This window comes from Acinonyx jubatus, chromosome A1 (assembly GCF_027475565.1).
Source record: "Acinonyx jubatus isolate Ajub_Pintada_27869175 chromosome A1, VMU_Ajub_asm_v1.0, whole genome shotgun sequence".
Lineage (NCBI taxonomy): Eukaryota > Metazoa > Chordata > Mammalia > Carnivora > Felidae > Acinonyx > Acinonyx jubatus.
In genome coordinates this window covers 202,994,441-203,014,566 of record NC_069380.1, presented here as the reverse complement: position 1 = coordinate 203,014,566, position 20,126 = coordinate 202,994,441, and the positions used below count along the sequence as shown (strand labels likewise).

At 39.7% G+C, this 20,126-nt stretch overlaps 1 protein-coding gene and 1 long non-coding RNA gene across 2 annotated transcripts in view; one reads left to right on the top strand and one right to left on the bottom strand.

Annotated features, from left to right (window-relative positions):
- PLCXD3 (phosphatidylinositol specific phospholipase C X domain containing 3) overlaps positions 1 to 5,838 on the bottom strand; it is a 228,505-nt gene extending 222,667 nt beyond the window's left edge. Inside the window, exons 1-2 of the transcript XR_003426199.2 lie at positions 5,570 to 5,838; positions 4,525 to 4,627 (exon numbers count right to left, since the gene is read on the bottom strand). The gene's annotated coding sequence lies outside the window, so the exon portion shown is untranslated. The remainder of the gene's footprint in view (positions 1 to 4,524; positions 4,628 to 5,569) is intronic.
- Positions 5,839 to 14,759: 8,921 nt separating this feature from the next.
- On the top strand, positions 14,760 to 17,496 carry LOC128311538 (uncharacterized). Its single transcript, XR_008289989.1, has 3 exons — positions 14,760 to 15,238; positions 16,632 to 16,694; positions 17,184 to 17,496. It is a non-coding gene; the product is annotated as an uncharacterized LOC128311538 (long non-coding RNA).
- The last annotated feature ends 2,630 nt before the right edge of the window (positions 17,497 to 20,126 follow it).

Sequence of the window (20,126 nt, the reverse complement as noted above, 5' to 3'; positions counted from 1 at the left end):
ACCCTTTACACCAAAAACTAACTTTGGCTAATGTAAACACAACCTGGAATTTGTTGGAGGTGTATTTAGTAGCTAATATTCTGAATAAGCCAGAATTCCAGAACCAATTCAGGAATAAGGGCAAACCCAAAGCCTTAAGCCCAAAGCCTTAAGGAACTACTTAACCATGGAGTTTAGGTATCAAGGTAATGAATGACTGGATTGGACAGTTCACATATCTTTCCATCAAACTTCAAAGTCCTAGAGGAAAGTGTCTGATTAGCCTGTGTTAGATCCATGTCCATCCCCCAGAGGCGGACAGGACACCTTGACTTCCTCCCCACCAAGAGTACCTACAATGCCAAGGAGGAAATTCCCCCCAGAAGAGAAAGAAGGGTGCTAGTAGGAAAGAGTCATAATTTTAGTAGATGAGAAAACATCCAATGCCCATTAGCAATCCTTTGAGAAAGAAGACGTGGAAGTTTACATTCTATTTCCAAAATCTATTTCAGGCTTAGATTGAAAAAGTAATAAGATATCTGAAAGGAGGTGTTTTACAGAAAGCTTACCTTTACATCAAAATCACCCCAGATTCCATTTAAAACTTGATTGTTTCATTTTTTACCTTTCCAGAACTCCTTCTCACCTACTCCTCACACTCTGCAGTCTATGTCGTGACTCTTAGAGCAGTGCTCTTTACCATGAACCTGTCTCAATGTTCATAATGCTATCTCTCCCTCTCATCCTGATTGAGTCCTAGAAGACATGGGTGATTGCTAATTATTAATGATGTATTTTGCCAAGTGAAATAACTCAGAGAAAGACCAATATCAGATGATTTCACTCACATGTGGTATTTAGGAAATGAAACAGATGAACATTGGGGGGGGGGAAGAGAGAGGCAAACCACAAAACAGACTCTTAACTATTGAGAACAAACTGAGTGTTGCTGGAGGGAAGGTGGGTGGAGGAACAGGTTAAATGGGTGATGGGTATTAAGGAGGGCACTTGTGATGAGCACTGGGTGTTATATATAGGTGATGAATCACTAAATTCTACTCCCGAAACTAACATTGCACTAGATGTTCCATACAGCAAAGTTGCAGTCCTTCTAATTATCAGTATCTACCTATGCCTAGATGTTAACTAACTGGAATTTAAATAAAAACCTGAAATTAAAAAAGTTAGTAGGGAAGTGGCATAATAAATAAAACATCTACAAAACCAATAAAAAAGAAAGAAAGAAAGAAAGAAAGAAAGAAAGAAAGAAAGAAAGAAAGGAAGGAAGGAAGGAAGGAAGGAAGGAAGAAAGAATATATACTACCTACATTTCTCCTAAGTCCCCTTTTGATCAAGATACAAGATGACTAACTAGGGATATTAATGGAGTCAATAGCTAAGTTTGCTTTTCATTTACTTAACAAACACTTAATTCTTTAATGTGTGTCAAATATTGTCCTAAGCCCTTTACAAATATTAATTCATTAACAACACTGAGAGGTAGGTACTATGGTTAACCCATTTTGTACATGACCAAACTGAGTAAAAGAAATGTTAAGTAACAACATCTACCCTGGGGTCACACGGCTAGTAAGTGACAGAATCAGTGTTTCAATACAGGTAGTCTGGCTCCAAAATTTTTCTCCCCAAACCATGCCATCACCTGCACATTGCAAAGCTAACCGAACCACAAACAGATTGAAGACATGACATCGACCCCACTATCAAATAAAGATCATGAACAGTTTAATTCTCTGGAGGTCAGCTTTGTGGAGTTCCATATAGCAAAGTTGCAGTCCTTCTAATTATCAGTATCTACCTATGCCTGACTCAGTTAAGTGATTCTGCACCTTAGTGTTCTTTATTTTTTCATTTATTTACTTATACAACAAGTATGTACAGACAGTTCTGTATCCAGGCAGCCCTCAAGGTGTTGGGAATACAAAGAGGCATAAATTTGCGATACTGGAAGACGGGTATCTAATCCAGCCCTGAAGAGGTCAAGGGAATGTTCTTGGAGGAGAGACCCATAAACTTCATGGAAGCTGACCATGTAGGGAAGACAGGATGATTAGGGGAGAACAGATTCCTGGAATGGGGAACTCGTGCCTAGACCCTTAGGTAGGGAACTACAGATTGAGTACAGCCATGATTCAGGAAATGTCTCACACTAGAGTCTAGACCTGGATTGTTTGATTTGGTACCCACTTGTCACAGGTGGCTATTTAAATTAATTCATTTAAATTAATTACAATTAAAATTTAGTTTCTCAGTTGCACTAGCCATATTTCAAGTGCCCAATAGTTCCATGTGACTAATGGCTACCATATTGGACACTACAGATAAGGGAAAATTCCATTTTCACAGGAAGTTATGTTTAGACAGCCCTGGTCTAGACTGTCAGCATGTGATACTGTTTAGAAATGTTAATTTTCAGGGCACCTGGGTGGCTCAGTCGGTTAAGTGTCCGACATCAGCTCAGATCATGATCTTACAGTTAGTGAGTTTGAACCCCACATCGGGCTCTGTGCTGACAGCTCAAAGCCTGGAGCCTGCTTCAGGTTCTGTCTTCCTCTGTCTCTGTCACTCCCCCACTCATGCTCTGTGTCTCTCTCTCAAAAATGAATAAACATTGAAAAAAATTAAAAATAAACGAACAAACTTAAAAAAAAAAGAAATGTTAATTTTCAAGTCAAACCTTGTAACTAATAAAACAAAATACCTGGGGATGGGTCCTGAGAATCTGAATTTTTAACATGTCCCCAGGTAATTCTGACTGGGAGCCAGATGTATAAACTGTAGAAGAAATCCAACAATTGATGGAACTGGTCAGGGAGGCAGAGTCAGTCTGTTAAAAGCCTTTGAACACTAAACTAAGGGGCCAGGATTTAAACCTGAAAACTCAGGGATTGTGTGAGAGGAGACAAGGCAGAGATACAATTAGATAGCACCCTTCAAACTCTTCTCAGCTCTGCAGCCAGAATGGTCTTCGCAAAACTCAGATCTCCTCTTATCAACAAACTTCATCTGGCCAGCCTTTCTATAGCTTTCAGCTAATAACTAAAAGCTCTAACATGACCTGCAGCCATCGGTCTCTTAAGGTTCTTTTAGATCCTGCCCCTTCCCTCCTCCCAACCACACTATGACCCCCGTGGTGCTGGCACCCTTCTCACACTTGGTCTTCAAAACCCTATTCATTGTTTGCAGCTGTCCATTAAGGACATTCCCCTTGAAGGCAGAGACCATGTATGGTTAACGGATCAATGTCTGACCAGCACCCAGTAGAGTGCCTAGCTCATGGGAGGTGTTTCACAAATATTTGTGTGATGAATGGATGAATATTTCAGAAAGCTCATTGGCAGCAGAGTGAAAGATGAATTGGGGTCAGGCTGAGAGTGGCAAGGCATGAAGCAGTAAAGCCAAGCTGGAAGAGTGTTGCAATAGTCCAGGTGAACGGTAACTGTGATCCAAACAGGGGCAGTGGCAATGAGTATGGAGAGATGGGGACAAATTTAAGAAAGAATAAAAAGTTAGAATCAGCAAGAACTGCAGAATCTGCCTCAAGGTGAATCTGCATCGACTATCATTTTCTCTCTTTAATCTTATACTCCCTTAACCCCACCCTTTCTAGATGTCCATGGTTCCTTTGCTTTGATCCACTACCTTTCAGTTATTCTTATTTCCAATAGGCTGTTTTGTCCTCTACTACTTTGGAATAAATGTGTTTCCTCAAATGCTCAGGGCCATTAACCATAGGGATCTGCAGTGAAGTTTTCTCACTGGCTCTCTCAATCTATAAGCCAGAGTTTTATTTTTCTGCCAAAAAGAAGGAGAACAAAACTCAACAGGAAGCTCGTTCGTCCAAAAGCAGAACATCTGACAAACTCTGGGCTTGCTTTCTCTGGAAATGTCAGATCTCTGAAGACAGAGAACTATTGAAAAGGTTGTCCAAATAGCTATCTGCTTTCACCCACTCCTCATTCTGCTACAGCCCAACAGCCTATAAGGAGGTAATGTGACTTATACTATGAACGGCTTTAAGTTCCAAATCCTGTTTTATCTCTATTTTGCCCTGCTTTATCACTCAGGATTTGCATAATCAGTCAACCACATCAGTCACACTCTTCTCTACAATCCTACAGCCAGCACAGAGGAAGCATACAATGTTACATTTTGTTACACTACCCTCTGTCACTCTTGGACTACTCCATGTGTGTGTCTGACCTTCCCACTTAATCAGGGTCTGGAAGTGCCTGCCTCTGTTGTCTCCCCTCCCTCACTCCAAGTAAGTAAGTAAGCAACCTCTCAGTAAATCACTCCCTGATGTTAACAAATTGAATTGCTTTTGTTTTCTCCAGAACACTTCAAAATTTCCTAATCTCTCTGCAAAACAGAATGACCATTCTCTGAAATAGCTACCATGTCCACTCATTTTGATATACTCTTTAATTTGAATACACAGCCTCTTCACCATCTCCAAAAATTTCCACATCTTTTCCCATTCTGATGTGCACAAATATATTTCATTCACTCATCCCTACTCACCTAGCTTGGACTCTTCCTTTAGGATGGAGCTTCTTGGAATTCTCATTGCATTTGGTGATGTAGGAGGACCCTAGGCTCACCTTTCCCCACAGACAAATGGAACCTGCAGCAAAATATGAAACAACTTCCTCTGAAAAGAACCTAAAAACTATGTGATCATACCTAATTGGACAAAGGACAGAAGGCCCACATCAAAGCTGGTAGGAGAGGCTGGGACACAGTGTCACCATAGGCCCTACCCCCAGGTGGCTACCACAGTCAGGGGGGATCTCAGAACCTGGAGCTTCTCTCCCTGAGAAGAAAAGGGTTTGAACCCCACATTGGGAAGCCCCAACTTTTAAGACCTGTACCTGAGAGGCAAGCCCTCAACACATCCAGCTTTAAAAGCCACTGGGGCCCATATCCACCAGGCCCACAAGACTATAGCTCTCTGACAAATAGCTCTTATAGGGGTCACCTGCTGGGATTCACTCTCCCCACAGCTTGGCAAAGAAGCAGCAGATCTAGATGCCCAGACGTTATGTGAAAGAGGCTCATTTGTTAACCTCAAAGTGATGGCCTGAGGAGCAGGCATCTAATTTAGCACTCATCTAGAGGCCTGCCGGCTGGTGGGCAATATCTTCAAGCTCTCCCCTGGCCTCACTCTAGCTAGCAGGCACCCTCTTTATTATTCTATTCTATTCTATTCTATTCCATTCCATTCCATTTAAAATATTTCTTGTTTTTATCCCTAGGCTCCGCCCCCCCTCCTACTTTTCCCCCCAGGAAACATCTATATACTCTCCCTCTGCCTCATTTCAGCTGGTGGACTCCAACTTCACGCTTTCCTTCTGCCACACTCCAGAACACTAATATCCTCTGAGGGGAGCTTTTAGACACACCTGGTGCCCTGGTTTTTAACGGCTGCTTCCCAGGGGTCACTAAGTGATTGCCTGGCTCTGGGTCCTGTGGGACTATAAGCATCCGAGAGTTCTCGGCGGACCCCCAGGGCACTGCGCAGACAATGGACTGAAACATACCCCGTCTTACTGTGAAAAAAGCTTACTTGCTTGCTCTGGAGCCTAAGCCTGAGGGGCCAGCTTCCGGTTTGGCACAACTAGAGGCCTACAGGAGCCCGTGCAGGGAACAGAAGGTCAGCCTTCTGTACCTCACTGTAAGTAGGTACAGCTTTTTTAGGTGGGGAGGATTTGATGGGATCTTGAGACGGATAAAACCTCCACTGGGTCTAGGGCAATCCTCTGGAGAGTTCTCCTAGGGCAACACCCAAAGCAGCTGGGGGGAGAGGTTCACCACCATTGAGGGAGTTCCGGGTGGAGCATCTATGACTTCCGCTGTGGCGTAAATTCTCAGTGGGGCAGTGTTCCCTCAAGGGGGTAAATTAGTTCTTGCAGGGTGTGGGAAGGGGAAACCTTTGGCATTACAATGGTTTGTGTCTCTCCAGCCACACTATATAGACAGATGTATAGTAAGTATATCTATGGTATGAAAATTTTATGGGAAGAGAACAATTAGGAAAAAGTGTCTGAAAGGGGCACTTTCAAGGGGCAGACATACAATGAGAAATAAATATGTTGAGAAACACTGCAGTACAGAGTATAAATTATTTGTTCTCTAAAGTCCTATCCACTGATTGCTATATCATTAGTTATACATGTGTTCATATTTATTTTTCTATTCCCTTCAGTGCATACAACAGGAGCATATAATAAATAGCACTTGTTCCCTATTAGTGGAATTTAAACAGCGATGCAGTCCCAGCAGCTGCCCCAGGTTGTGAGGAAATTCCCACCTGGGTCTTTTTAGCTCCTCCTTGACTAGAAGGTAAGGTTTTCCCCCACATGCCTTTATCTCCAACCAAAGTGTTTAAGTTCAAAACCTTCAGTTCAAGGGCTAAAAATATCCAGTGTTAGTAAGGAATCCACCAACTTCATTCATTCTACTCTACTTCCTGGTCTTGAAAGAAGTCTTTCTTCCCCACTTCCTCTGCTTCTTTCTGAGTTTCATTAAGACTTCCTCTTTACCCTCTTTCTACCAGCTTCCAGTGTTGACTAATCTTTCAAATCTGAAAAAAAAAAATGGCTCTGCAAACTTGGGCCTACATCTCTCAGCTCCAAACCCATCTTTCCACACTCTGCTTTGCGATGCTGCAGCCAGGACTCTGAACCGTGTCTCACCTGTGCTTGATGGCTCCCAGTCTGGTTCTGGCATAATCAGATGTACTAAGGGGATGCTAGTGACAGGCAGAAGGAGAAGGGACATGCTCCTTCCTGAATGTTTGCTGTTGCTATCAGTGTCATTTCAGCGACATCTTGTCACCTAGGCAGTGGCAGGTGATTCTGGCTTCCAATATTTTCCACACTCATAACTAACCTCAGTGTACCCTTAAGATACAAGCAGATGGCCCAACACCATCTCCACAGTGGTTTTGGTCTCAGCTCTGTGAGCCCCTTGTCCAAGCACAAGTTCCAACCATTCCCCTTTGATCTTCCCGCAGCTACTACCTCTGTGTCACCTCACTGCTGCTTTTTTGCCTTTCCCATCTTCCGATTCCTTATATTAAATTCTCTCTATTAAAACTACTGGTGTGATTTATGTTTTCCTGACTAGACTCTGGTGTCTGAATATTAATCCATTGCTTTTGGTCCATGAGTTCTATGAGTTCTTCTGATTCCTTGTTTTTGTTTTGTAAAAACTCAGAGAAGATGGGTTATTGGCCTTCAGAGTACCTGAGAAAGAAAGCTGACGAGAAGGGATATGCACAAAACAGGAACAGAATCATGCTTCGAGACACTGACCACAGAATTATGCGTAAGTCCCAACCCCTAGCACCTGCAAATGTGATATCATTTAGAAATAGGGTCTTTTTCAGATGTCATCAAGGTCATACTGGATTAGGACAGGCTATAAGCTAATGACAAGTCCTTATAACAAGAAGGAAATTGGGACACAGAGAGAGACATGTGCAGAAATGGCCATAACAGAGACTGGAATGATGCATTTGCAAGCCGAGGCATGTCAAAGATTGCTGATAACCACCATAAGCTGAGAGAGAGGCAGGAAGAATTCTTGCTTAAAGCCTTCAGAGACAGCATAGCCTTGCTGACCTCTTGATTTCAGACTTTCAGCCTCCAGAACTGAGACAGAATATATTTCTGTTATTTTCTTCTTTCTTTCTTTCTTTCTTTCTTTCTTTCTTTCTTTCTTTCTTTCTTTCTTTCTTTCTTTCTTCTGTCTTTCTTTCTTCTTTCCTCTTTTTTTCTTTTTCTTTGTTTTTTGAGAGAGAGAGCACATGCATGAGAGCAAGCGGGGCAGGGGGCAGAAGGAGAGAGAGAATCTCAAGCAGGCTCCACACTCAGTGTGGAGCCTGATATGGGGCTCGATACCATGACCCTGAAATCAGGACCTGAGCAGAAACCAAGGGTCAGATGCTCAACCAACTGAGCCATCCAAGTGCCCCTATTTCTGTTGTTTTAAGTTACCAGGTCTGTAGTAATTTGTTATCAGCTCTAGGAAATTAATATATTTTTTTTTTACAAAAAAGCATTTGTTTCTTATGTGTGTGATTCAACATATCTATGCAAATAAGCTCTTTAATTTAGGAAACAATTTTCACTTTCACAAAAATGACAATGAAACTAATATTAATTCCTGCTTGTATCCTGGTTCTGAACAAGTGATCCCTAATCATAATACTTAAAATAGACCTTTTTGGCCTAAACATTATACATCCTGGCATCAGGCTCTTATGTAATTCCTTAAGCATCAATACTAAACATGCACTTAACTATTTCTTTATTCACAACCTACAAGGACAATGCAACGTTTTACTTATAGAGGCAGGCAGACACAAGTTAGCCATTTTTAGATTTTGCCAATTACTTCTTTTTAAATGAGTTATTAGAAAATTATAATTAATTAGCCAAAGACATCCTGTTAACTTTGTTATTCTCCCCTAACAGGCCCTTTTGGCAACAAAAAGGCAAGAAGAATTTTGACCTTGAAAGAGAGAAACGTGTTCCCAAAGTAGTTTTGCATTGTTAATGAATGGCAAACTTTGGGAATTTTCTTCCATTTCGGTCAAACCAAACTTGAAATAACTAACAGCCAGTAACTGTAATCAGATCCTCAATTATACCAGGATGAAAATATATTTCACTCAGGATACTGAGGCCATTAGGATGTCAGACTCCCAAACCACTTCTTTCCGACTGTAAATCCACGGACTCTGGTTTCCAGCCTATTTTATGAGTTAAATTGCTGAAGCATCATTTCCTTTGTTCTTCTTCTAGCCCCACCGATAACTCTGCCAGAATGGTAGAAGACATGAAGACCATGGCAAGCTCTCTTTGTCCTGGGAAATAGGCTACGAATCATTTTCTTTTAAATAGCTATATTTCTTCCCATATTCTCTTTACCACTTTCATTGAGGCCTGGCTTTAAGCCATCAAAACATTCAAGTAGAAGTCAAAGCTGACTTGACTCTTTGTCACGCTAGTCCTCCTCTGTCTACACCTTGGGTGTTCTCCAAGCCCCCTAGAAAGGAAGGCAGTTCATCTTTCTTTACATTTCTTTGGGTCACTCCTCTGTTTTATTCTTTCCCGTGTGTGTGTGTGTGTGTGTGTGTGTGTGTGTGTGTGTGGTGGGGAAGCACCTTAGTGCAGTAGCCAAGCACATAAGCACATAGGCTTTGAAGTAAAAGAAGAGACGGGTTCAAATTCTGACTCTGCCAATTATTAGTTGTGTGTCTTCAAGCAAACCATTTAAATTTCTATGAAACCTATTGTCCTCGCCTATAAAGCAGGACTATCTAAAAAGTAACAGTAGGGGTGCCTGGGTGGCTCAGTGGGTTAAGCTGCCGACTTCAGCTCAGGTCACGATCTCGCGGTCCGTGAGTTCAAGCCCTGCGTCAGGCTTTGGGCTGATGGCTCAGAGCCTGGAGCCTGCTTCCGATTCTGTGTCTCCCTCTCTCTCTGCCCCTCCCCCGTTCATGCTCTGTCTCGAAAATAAATAAAACGTTAAAAAATTTTTTTTTTTAAATAAAAAAAAAGTAACAGTAGTCGTAGTACTAAAGTAACAGTGCTATCTACTTAGGGTTGTTTTTGAGGATCAGTGAAAAATAGACCTAAAGTGCTTAGCCCTTTTAATATAATAAGTAACCAAAAATAAATAAATAAATAAATTTGGCTCCTGTACTCCTTTGCTTGATATTTAGCCAGAGTCCCAATCAGATTAGACACAAGTAAACTCTTACACATCCTATATTCCAGTGGCACCTAACTACTAAATCTCAGGGCAAATGAAAACTCCAATTTTGTTCCATTGATCATAGCATATCCATACAAAAGCACTGTCGGTACATGGAAAATGAATGATCATCGACTGCGTGGAACAGTGAATAATTATAGTAGGTTGAATGCCAGCTTTTAAAATACACTGTATCTATACAAAAGACACGTGGGAGGGAAAATTAAAAATAAATATATTCAGTGAGATCCATAGCCATTTTCTGTTTATGTGAGTTGTCAGTGTGTTTTGCTTTTGGTGTGTTTTTCCTGTTTTTCCTGTGAAGCTGTTGAATTTTGCTCTGGAAATTGAACTGAGAGGCAGAATGTGTTCTTTTTCCTCTGAGAAATATTGCAGATTATTGTGTTCCATGAATAGTATAATTATTTCCACAATAATAGAAGACTGAACAGTCACAGGTGTTGGGTTTCGCAGGGCACACTGTGGGTGAGACCATCATCAGAAGCTTTGTTCTCAGTGTCACCAAAAACAGACATTGCTGTGCGCCTCACCGTTGGCAACACTTGAGTGTGTTCAGAGTCAGACTCTCTAAAGCATTGTGAAACAACCCCTCCTGGAGGAGGCTACTCATTTAGAATATAACTTTCATCATGGCTTTGTCTCCCTCATCCGCACACCTGATGAAAGCAGCAGATGTCTAAAACTACAGGACTCTTCTTAGAATTCTACTCCTGAAGCCAATATGGCACTGTTTGGTTAAAAAAAAAAAAAAAAAAAAAAGTCACACCCAGCACTGAGTTTTCACTGTCAAACGTCTCCTTGGAACACATACTCTCTGAGGCTTCCTGTGAATTTCCTAAGATGAGATTGCCTCCTTCTCCATCTGCGTATGCCTTCCATCTTCCTCCCCCACGTTAGACATCATGTCCCCTTCGCGATGACCAGAGAGAAGCATAACTGCAATGGTTTTGATCTAGGCAAATGAAGGATGAAATTATCACTGACTTAGTGAGGAAGAAAGCCTAAGCAGCAGGTTTCAGGAGGAAGGGGAATGAGGGCAGTCAGAGTAGGAGTTTCATTTTTACCATGTTAATGCTTGAAACATCTCTTAGGCATCCACGTGGAAATGTTTCTGGGAGAGGTCAAAGCCATATGTGCATATTAGTCGTCAGTCAGCATGTAGGTGGTATTTGAAGCCATGGGACCAGAGGCAATGACCAAGGGAGTTAGGATAGATGGAAAAGAAAGAAAGGCAAAGAACAATAAGATGGAGAAGGGATAAGCAATTAGTACGTTTTTATTAAATGCATTTGCTTCTCTACGTTAAATTTTCCTGGGCTCTCTAATGCTTTATTGAGACATGTTTGCTCAATCCCAGTACCCTGTTTCAATTTCCTTATGAGAAGTAAATGGAATACAGCAAGCCCTGGAATGAACTGTACAGACGAAAGAGGGACCAGCAAGTCCCATAATTCAAACCCCAGATTTTTATTATTGCAAGCCATGTTTCATTGTTTTCTTTAAAAAGCAAGTCACTTAAATCCCCTCTTTTCATATCTGAATCTCCACATCATTATTGGCTGAATACACTTGCTTGCCAGTAAAATGTTTGAAGCAGTCATAAGTGACAGATGAACTTTGTTTAAAATATCAGAAATTTTAGTTACTCTATGGGAGGCTTATTACTTGTTTCTTAATATTCATATTTCTGTTATTCAAGTACCACATGAACAATGTCATTTTTAAATGTAATTGAAACTTTGTTCCTATCTTTACTGAGGTATAATTGACAAATAAAAATTGTATATATTCAAGGTAACATTTTGATATACATACAAATTGTGAGATTTCTTTACAAAGATTATAATCAGGATAATTAACATACCCATTATCTCACATAATTACCATTTGTATATGTATGTGATGAGAACACATAAGATCTACTCTTTTAGCAAATGACTACTATTAACTATAGCTCTCTGGAACTTATTCATCCTACAAAACTGAAACTTTGTGTGTTTTTGAGCAAAACCTCCTCATTTGCCCCGCCCTCCACCCCTGACAACCATTTTCTACCCTCTGTTTTCCTGAGTTCAGTTTTTTTCAGATTCCGTATATAAGTGAGATCATATACCTTTATTCCTATGGAAAAAAACATATCCTCTTAAAAGAAAAATGTGAGGGGCGCCTGGGTGGCGCAGTCGGTTAAGCGTCCGACTTCAGCCAGGTCACGATCTCGCGGTCCGTGAGTTCGAGCCCCGCGTTGGGCTCTGGGCTGATGGCTCAGAGCCTGGAGCCTGTTTCCGATTCTGTGTCTCCCTCTCTCTCTGCCCCTCGCCCGTTCATGCTCTGTCTCTCTCTGTCCCAAAAATAAATAAACGTTGAAAAAAAAAATGTGATGACACTTAAGATCTACTCTCAGAAACTTTCAAGTAAACAATACTGCATTTTAACTGTAGTACTCTGTAGACATTAGATCCTCAGTGCTTATGCTTACAACTGTAAGTTTGTACCCTTTGACCTACCTACATCTCTCCATTTCCCACTCCTCCACAATCCCTGGCAACCACCTTTCTATTCTCGTTTCTATGAAATTGCATTTTTTTTAAGATTTCATATATAAGTGATAACCGTACAGTGTTTGTCTTTCTCGGTTTAGCTTATTTAGCTTAGCATAATGCCCTCTCCGTTCATCCCTGTTGTTGCAAATCAAAGGTATATATACAAAAGAACTGAAATCACGAGATGTCTGCACTCCCATGTTATTGCAGTATTTTTTCATTCTTTTAAGCCATTTGAAATCTTGATTTATTTTTCTCATTAAATGGTCAGTACTAAACAGGATTACAAAAATCCTTTTATTTTTTTTCAAGTTTTTATTCAAATTCCAGTTAGTTAACATACAGTGTAATATTAATTTCAGGTACAGAATTTGGTGATTCATCACTTACATACACACCCAGTGTTCATCACAAGTGCCCTCCTTAATACCCATCACCCATTTAACACATCTCCCCACCCACCTCCCCTCCAGTAACCCTCAGTTTGTTCTCTATAGATAGTTAAGAGTCTGTTTTCTGGTCTGCCTCTATTTTTTTCCCTATGTTCATCTGTTTTGTTTCTTAAAAATTCTTTTAAAGAAGGAAATATCGTACTGATAATTTAAACAATTCTAATCAGGTGAATTTAATAGTCTGTAGTTTAATAACTACTAAGACCTCTTCAATTTATAGTGAAAAAGTCACTAAATTATATCAAACAGAAATTGGGGCCTCTTTGAAAAGAAATACTTAAAGGAATGCCTAATATTTTGTAATGTTACCATTATAAAGATTAGGCAATTATTTTCACACACTCTTTATACTGAATTATCTTCAAAATTTTCTTTCATAAGCTGTTGATATCCTCATATAAATTATGGAATAATGTTCCATTAATGCTCTAGTGTCCAGAAAGCACTACCCATATACTTTTAGATATATGGAGAAGGAGCACGTGTGTGTCCATCTCTGTTTCTAACAAAATTACTTTGAGATAACTTTCTAATCTTCAGGTAAAAGTCCCTAGTTTCCAATCCCCTTTCCCATGGGTGGTTGCCATGGCAATCAAAAGCATGAAAAGTTCTCAGTCTTCACAAGTGAGATGTTCTGGGAAAATTCCCCCTAATTCAAGTATTTTGGTAAAGACAATCACATACATTCTCATCGTCCAAATGACACTGAGATGAGTCTTTTATTCAAGTGATGAATTTTTTTTTAAATGAAAGGGTAGATATATTTCCCAGACTGCTTCGACATTGGAGGGAAATCAGGTGCCCAAGTGCAGTTACAGGACAGTAATTCTTCTCCCCACAGTTGTGCCAAAGTAACACACTATTTATGAAGATTCTGTGTGGTTTCTGTACTTTTGATTGTCGGATTCTTATAATCACATATTGAACCTCCCATTTTTCTCTTCTTACTTCTGACCCAGACTCCAGATGTTCGCGTGAGAACTTTCCACCAACTGGCACCATGCCACCTTTGGATGCTGAAGGTTCAAAAATGAATCCTGCCAAAGCACAGCTTCAGTCCGCTGAAGTCACCAATGCTACTGAGACATCACTGATGTCCTCTGAAGGCTGAGCCTTGTCCTGCGTCTTCACTCCAGGTGGAGGTTGTTTCAATCACTAGTCCAAGCTACTGTGTCTATTCTATATTTGAATATTCAACAGTAGTATTTCCTAATAAAGGATGTCCTCTTCTCCCATCTGAGCTAAAATTTAACATAAGCTATAAAACAACACTACCTTCAGGTGACGACCTCTTCACAACTAACTGAGATCATTACAAAATAGCTTTTTATTTTCAGGAAATTGTTAATAATTTTTATTTTAAAAATTACTTTTAAATATCTGTTACCATAGTAAAAAATGAAGTTTTTCTTTTACAGTGATAATTCACAATTGAAAATTTTCATAGCCTTTTCATAAGCTGACATATTTTTAAGTGTTTCTTAAAATGGAGTCCAGAATTTTTTTCATTTTTTAGAAGTTTTTATTTCAATTCCAGTTAGTTAACATACAGTGTAATATTTGTTTCAGGTGCACAATGTAGTGATTCAACACTTTGTATAACACCCAGTGTTCATCCCAAGTGCCCTCCTTAATCCTCATTACCTATTTAACCCATCCCTCCATCCACCTCCCCTCTGGTAACCATCAGTGTGTTCTCTGTAATCTGTTTCTTGGTTTGGTTTGCCTCTCTCTTTCTCTCTCTCTCTCTCTCTTCCCCTTTGTTCATTTGTTTTGTTTCTTAAATTCCACATATGAGTGAAATCATATGGTATTTGTCTTTCTCTGACTGACTTATTTCACTTAGTATAATACTGTCTAGCTCCATCCATGTCATTGCAAATGGCAAGATTTCATTCTTTTTTATGGCTGAGTAATATCCCATTATTATATAGTACAATGGAATATTATGCAGCCATAAAAAGAATATTATATACATATCATTTCTTTATCCATTCATCAGTTGATGGACACTTGGGCTCTTTTGATAATTTGGCTATTGTAGATAATGCTGCCATGAACACTGAGGTGCATATTTCCCATTGAATTAGTATTTTTGTATTCTTTGGGTAAATACATAGCTTTTTAAAAAAATCTCAAAGTCACATTTACTCTAAGACTGAAGTCCAAATCTTTGGCAAGGAAGATTTTTTTACCATTTTTAGGTAGGGATGCAATTTTCATGACAGATTCGATATTGTACTCAAATCGCTCTTTCCCCTCTAATTCAGAGTACTGTTCTTTTTATGATCTTTTGAGTCTCTGGCAGTTTCCTTGAGATGTATGCTGTCCTAGGGGACCCCAGCATCATCTATGCAAGTGGACACCTGGCAAGCCCATTCCTACAGAACTCTGGATGAGGTCAGACATGCTTAAGACCCAAAGAGAACACTAATAAAGCTCCAGGTGGGGGCTCTGGTATGTAAGAAATTATCTTCTAACTTATTTGTTTAAACAACACAAGATATTTACTTTCCCAATGATATGCATCTAGGTGTGTACATATATTTCTGTTGAATTTCACCAACTCAAGTAGGTACACGGTGTGTGTGTGTGTTAGAATAATTTCTATATTTATTAAATGTTAAAGGATTGGATGTTAAAATATTACTTAATTGGCTGGGTTTTGCATTTCATATAGCACATTACAGCTTATTTCTTTCCCTGAATCATATTTTTATTTATTTTTATTTTTTTAACATTTATTTATTTTTGAGACAGAGTATGAATGGGGGAGGGTCAGAGAGAGAGGGAGACACAGAATCCAAAGCAGGCTCCAGCCTCTGAGCTGTCAGCCCAGAGCCCGACGCGGGGCTCGAACTCACGGACCGTGAGATCATGACCTGAGCCGGAGTCAGACGCTTAACTGACTGAGCCACCCAGGTGCCCCTGAACCATATTTTTAAATGCAAGAAATAACCTTGAGCTTTCAGCTGAAAGTGTCTTGTTGCTCACAAAGGATAAGTCAGGATGGTTTAATCATGCTGAGACATACTCAGAATTTTCTAGAATTCTGTGTGACTCCGTTGACAGTGACAAATGAAGGTGGTCTCCACATACCAGTGGATGGTGCACCATCCTAGCTGGGGCACATTTAGTACTAAGAAAGTAAGGAAGTAACGTGTCCCCATGTTTCTATATTAGCAAGATTTTGGGGTGTTTTTTGTTTTTATTTTTTAAGCTACAAATGATGACAAAGTAGAAGAAAAAAGAGCACATAACCAAGCGCACATTCTCCAGATTTGAGTGCCATTTGTTCTTTGCTATTTCTTTCCCCTAAAATTGAGTTTTATGCTAATATTAAAGAAAGTTAGACGTTGTGGCTCAGAGGGAGTTTCAGGTTATTGGGGAAAATTGTTTCATGGAAGAAAACTGATACCCAAATGGTATTTATGCAGTATTCTGAAATTATTGTGACATTTGAGCAAAGCAGTTAAACATGACCTTCCCCAGGAATCATAAGATTATACTATTTTCAAAAGAAATAAAAGGACATTAATTATATCAAGCCCTCTTTTGGACTGCATTTTCAAATTTTATCTACTGACTAACATTTCAATTTACGAGACAGTTGGACTTTATACTATGAAATGTTGGTCATTTTTCTGTCCAGGTACAGAAATTGTTACAGTAATTTCTTCTACAGACACGAAAATGATAGAATATGACATCCCAAGGAAATGGAAAGCTATTTATGTGATGCATAGCAAGACCATAGGTGAACTAGTATGTACAATTCTACTTTTCTCCTAAGTGACTTGTGGAATCTACAATATGAGACTAACTAAAACTAAATGTGTCTCCTAATTAGGTCCTTCTGGTATTTCAGGAGCTAAACACTCGAGATAAAATCAGATGCAGGGAACACAATGAGGTAGGTAATATTATAATAGTTCTTAATATTCCTTGGAATGAAAACTTGGTTTCTTCAAAATTACTTTAGGAAATAAAGTTATCCCTCACCTTGTGACATGGAGTACTTAGTACTTTATTTCAGAAACCATTTATAACCTGATGAAACTGTGCATCCAGTGGGAAAAGGCAGCAAGAGGAACAATTTAAGAAACATGGCAACACGGAAAAAATGCTTAGATTAATATATCTAGTTTATGTCATATTTTAAAACCCAAGTTCAGGACATAATGTTCTAGTCCATTACTTCTGGTATTCTCAAACCCTAATTGCTCTTTTTGACTAAGGCCATTTGCCCCTTAATTATCTGGGTATGTTCCCAAGGACCAAAGAGGAGCTGAGCAATCTAAGCATGTCTAGGGGTCACCAGAGACCATAATCTTAGAGAGAATCAATGTTCTCCCCATCTTGATCTGATTCTGTTTTCATTTCTCCCTGCCATGGGAGCCAGATTCTGAGAATGTAAATTTCCTGAGCCAGAATGGCAAAAAGGCCACCTGAAAGGATGAAATCACATGATTTGGAGTGAAGAGAGAATCTAGAAAATGGGAGAGCCTCAGCATCACTGTAGACAAGACTCCAACCTCTAGGTACCAAACTCTTCAGTTGCAAGTGACAGAAAACACATATCAAATTACCTGAGCACATAAGGACCATAGACTCACATAATCAAAAATCAGGAATGGCTTATATGGAAGCAGCTCAAGTGTCCATCAATAGATGAATAGATAGAGAAGATGCAGTATATATACAATGGAATATTACTAAACCATAAAAAAGAATGAAATCTTTCCATTTGCGACAACATGGATAGATCTAGAGGGTGTAATGCTAAGCAAAATAAGTCAGTCAGGGAAAGACAAATATCATACGATTTCATTAATATGTGGATTTTAAGAAACAAAATAAACAAAGGAAAAAAGAGACAAACAAAAAAACAAACTCTTTTAAATATAGAGAACAAACTGGTGGTTGCCAGAGAGAAGGCAGGTAGGGGGATGGGTGAAATAGGTGAAGGGGATTAAGAGGGCACTTACCATGATAAGCACTGAGTAAAGAATTCCTGAATCCCTGTTGTGTACACTGAAACAAAAATAACACTATATATGAATTATACTGGAATTAAAATAAAAATCAGCAATGGCTTAATCTTGCAAATATTGTCACCAGGACTGATCTCTGTTTCCATGTTGCCTCTGCTTTTCTCTGTGTTGCTCCCTTTTCAGAGAGGCTTTCTTCATGTTGACAAAATGCCTGTCAGCAACTCCCTGCTTCTATCTTTCCAGGTCTAAGCCCACAGTCAAGAGAATGAGTCAGTAAGTAAAGCAAAAGTTCTGGAATTTTCTCTGATTGGAAGAAAAATCACCTTGGCTCAGGTCTTGTGCCATTCATAAACCAATCTCTATAGAAAGGGAGATGTGATTCTCAGATCAACCAGTCTTGGAGAACCTGCTGTCTCTGGAGCCATGGTAGCATCCATTATGCTAAAAGCACATAGACCAAGAGTAGGTTAGGGGTGGTGTCCTGGGGTAAAGTCGCATCACCATCACCAGAAGAAGAAACCATGGATATAAGCAAGCAAAAGTAATAACTGTCCACTAAGCATTATTCCAGTGATTTTCAATCTTGGCACATAAAGCCCACATGGGCTTTATCCCTCAAAAATTCTGAAACATTTGTTCCAGGGTAGGAAATGGATGTATGTGTTGTGAAAAAGCTCTGTAGAGGTTTCAGTAATCAGCCAGGTCTACATCACTAAGTGTTCCCAATTAATTCATTTTTTAGGTGAGTGTGGTAAAAGAATTTAGCAATTCTCAAACTTTCCAGCTGTGAGCCACTTTAACGGTGCTAAGAACATTAGAGCTCACCTACTTACTCACCCACTCATACTTGACTAGCACCAAACACACCTCCCTCATTGATGTTGTTCCAATAGGATACCACTTAAGAAATCTTCTTTTTAAAAAATTCTAAACAGGACTCTAAGCTCTGCCCTACTTACAATAATGTGCTTGTCAAGGTTACCAGGTTTCCTTAGGAAAAAAAAAATTAAGCATGTGGTTAATGGAAAAATTCAGCTTAAACTAAATATTAGAATATAATAATATGTCCAATTTGACAAACACTTAGCCTCTCCCTTACTTGACCTTCTCACCTAGTCACTCTCTCCCATATTTACACCATAGACCGTGGTATTGAATGAAGTTACACTACCTTTAAAATAATAAAATCACACCCCCCACCCTTAACCATAATCTCCTTTCCTTCTCGTTAGTTTGACCGTTCTTTGTCCTCATGGAGCCTCAAGTCTCTATCCATTGGCCTCTACCTGTCTTTATATCCTTCCTTACCCAAATTAGATGCTAGATTCCTCCAGGATCTTCCAAGTGAGTGTATGAATGGCTAACAGCAGACACCCATGGTGCTTCTCCCATCCCCAAGGCCCCAGGCTTTGCCGAGATGCTCGAGGAGGGAGCGAAGCATGTTTCAAGCTGTGGATAGAGACATACCAGCTCACAAGGAGCTTACCCAAGTTAGATTCTACAGTCAGCAAGTTCAATAATGCTATGCTTAATACCTCTTGGTCTCTGTACTTGCCAGCCCAGCTGCAGAACTTCCTCCAAATTTGCACTCAGGCAGCTGCATGTTGCTAGAGAAAAATCCCAACATGGAACATGCAAGACCTATCACATGCTCCACTCAGAACCCTCCAGTGGCTTCTCATCTCACTCTGATTAAAAGCCAAATTCTTTTCCATATTCTAGAACACTCTGTGATTTGGCCCACACTTTCTATTCTGGCCTTATCTCCTCTTCACAGCACTCCAGCTACTCTGATCTCATTGCTGATATTCCTCCTGCCTCAGGGCATTTGCATTTATCTTTACCTTTATGAGGTCTTCCTTGTCTAAAATTTCTGAGTCCAGATATCTACAAGTCTCACTCCTTTACTTCATTCAGGTCTCTGCTGAAATGTCTCCTTCCCTGACTACCACGTACAACAGATATCCTCCCATAACTATGATTTTTCTGGATAGCATCTGTCACCACCTACCGTAACACATATGAGGCACTCCTTTATATAATCTGTGCCTATTTTCCTCTGTGGAAACATAGGGTCTCTAATGACATAGAATGGACTTGTTTTGTTTGCCACTATATCCTTAGCACCTAGAATAGTGTTAACACTCAGTAAGTATTCATTTACTTTATTTTAACAATAAACATTCATTACGGAGTAAGTAAATGAAGGAAATATATTTGTACCATTATAAGTTCATGGTCACCTCAACGGTGGGTCTCAACACCACCTGGTAGTTCCCTGGTTCATCTAGTCAGCTCAGTCTCCTACTCTCCATAATGATTATTTCAAAACTCTTCCACTCTCTTAAAAA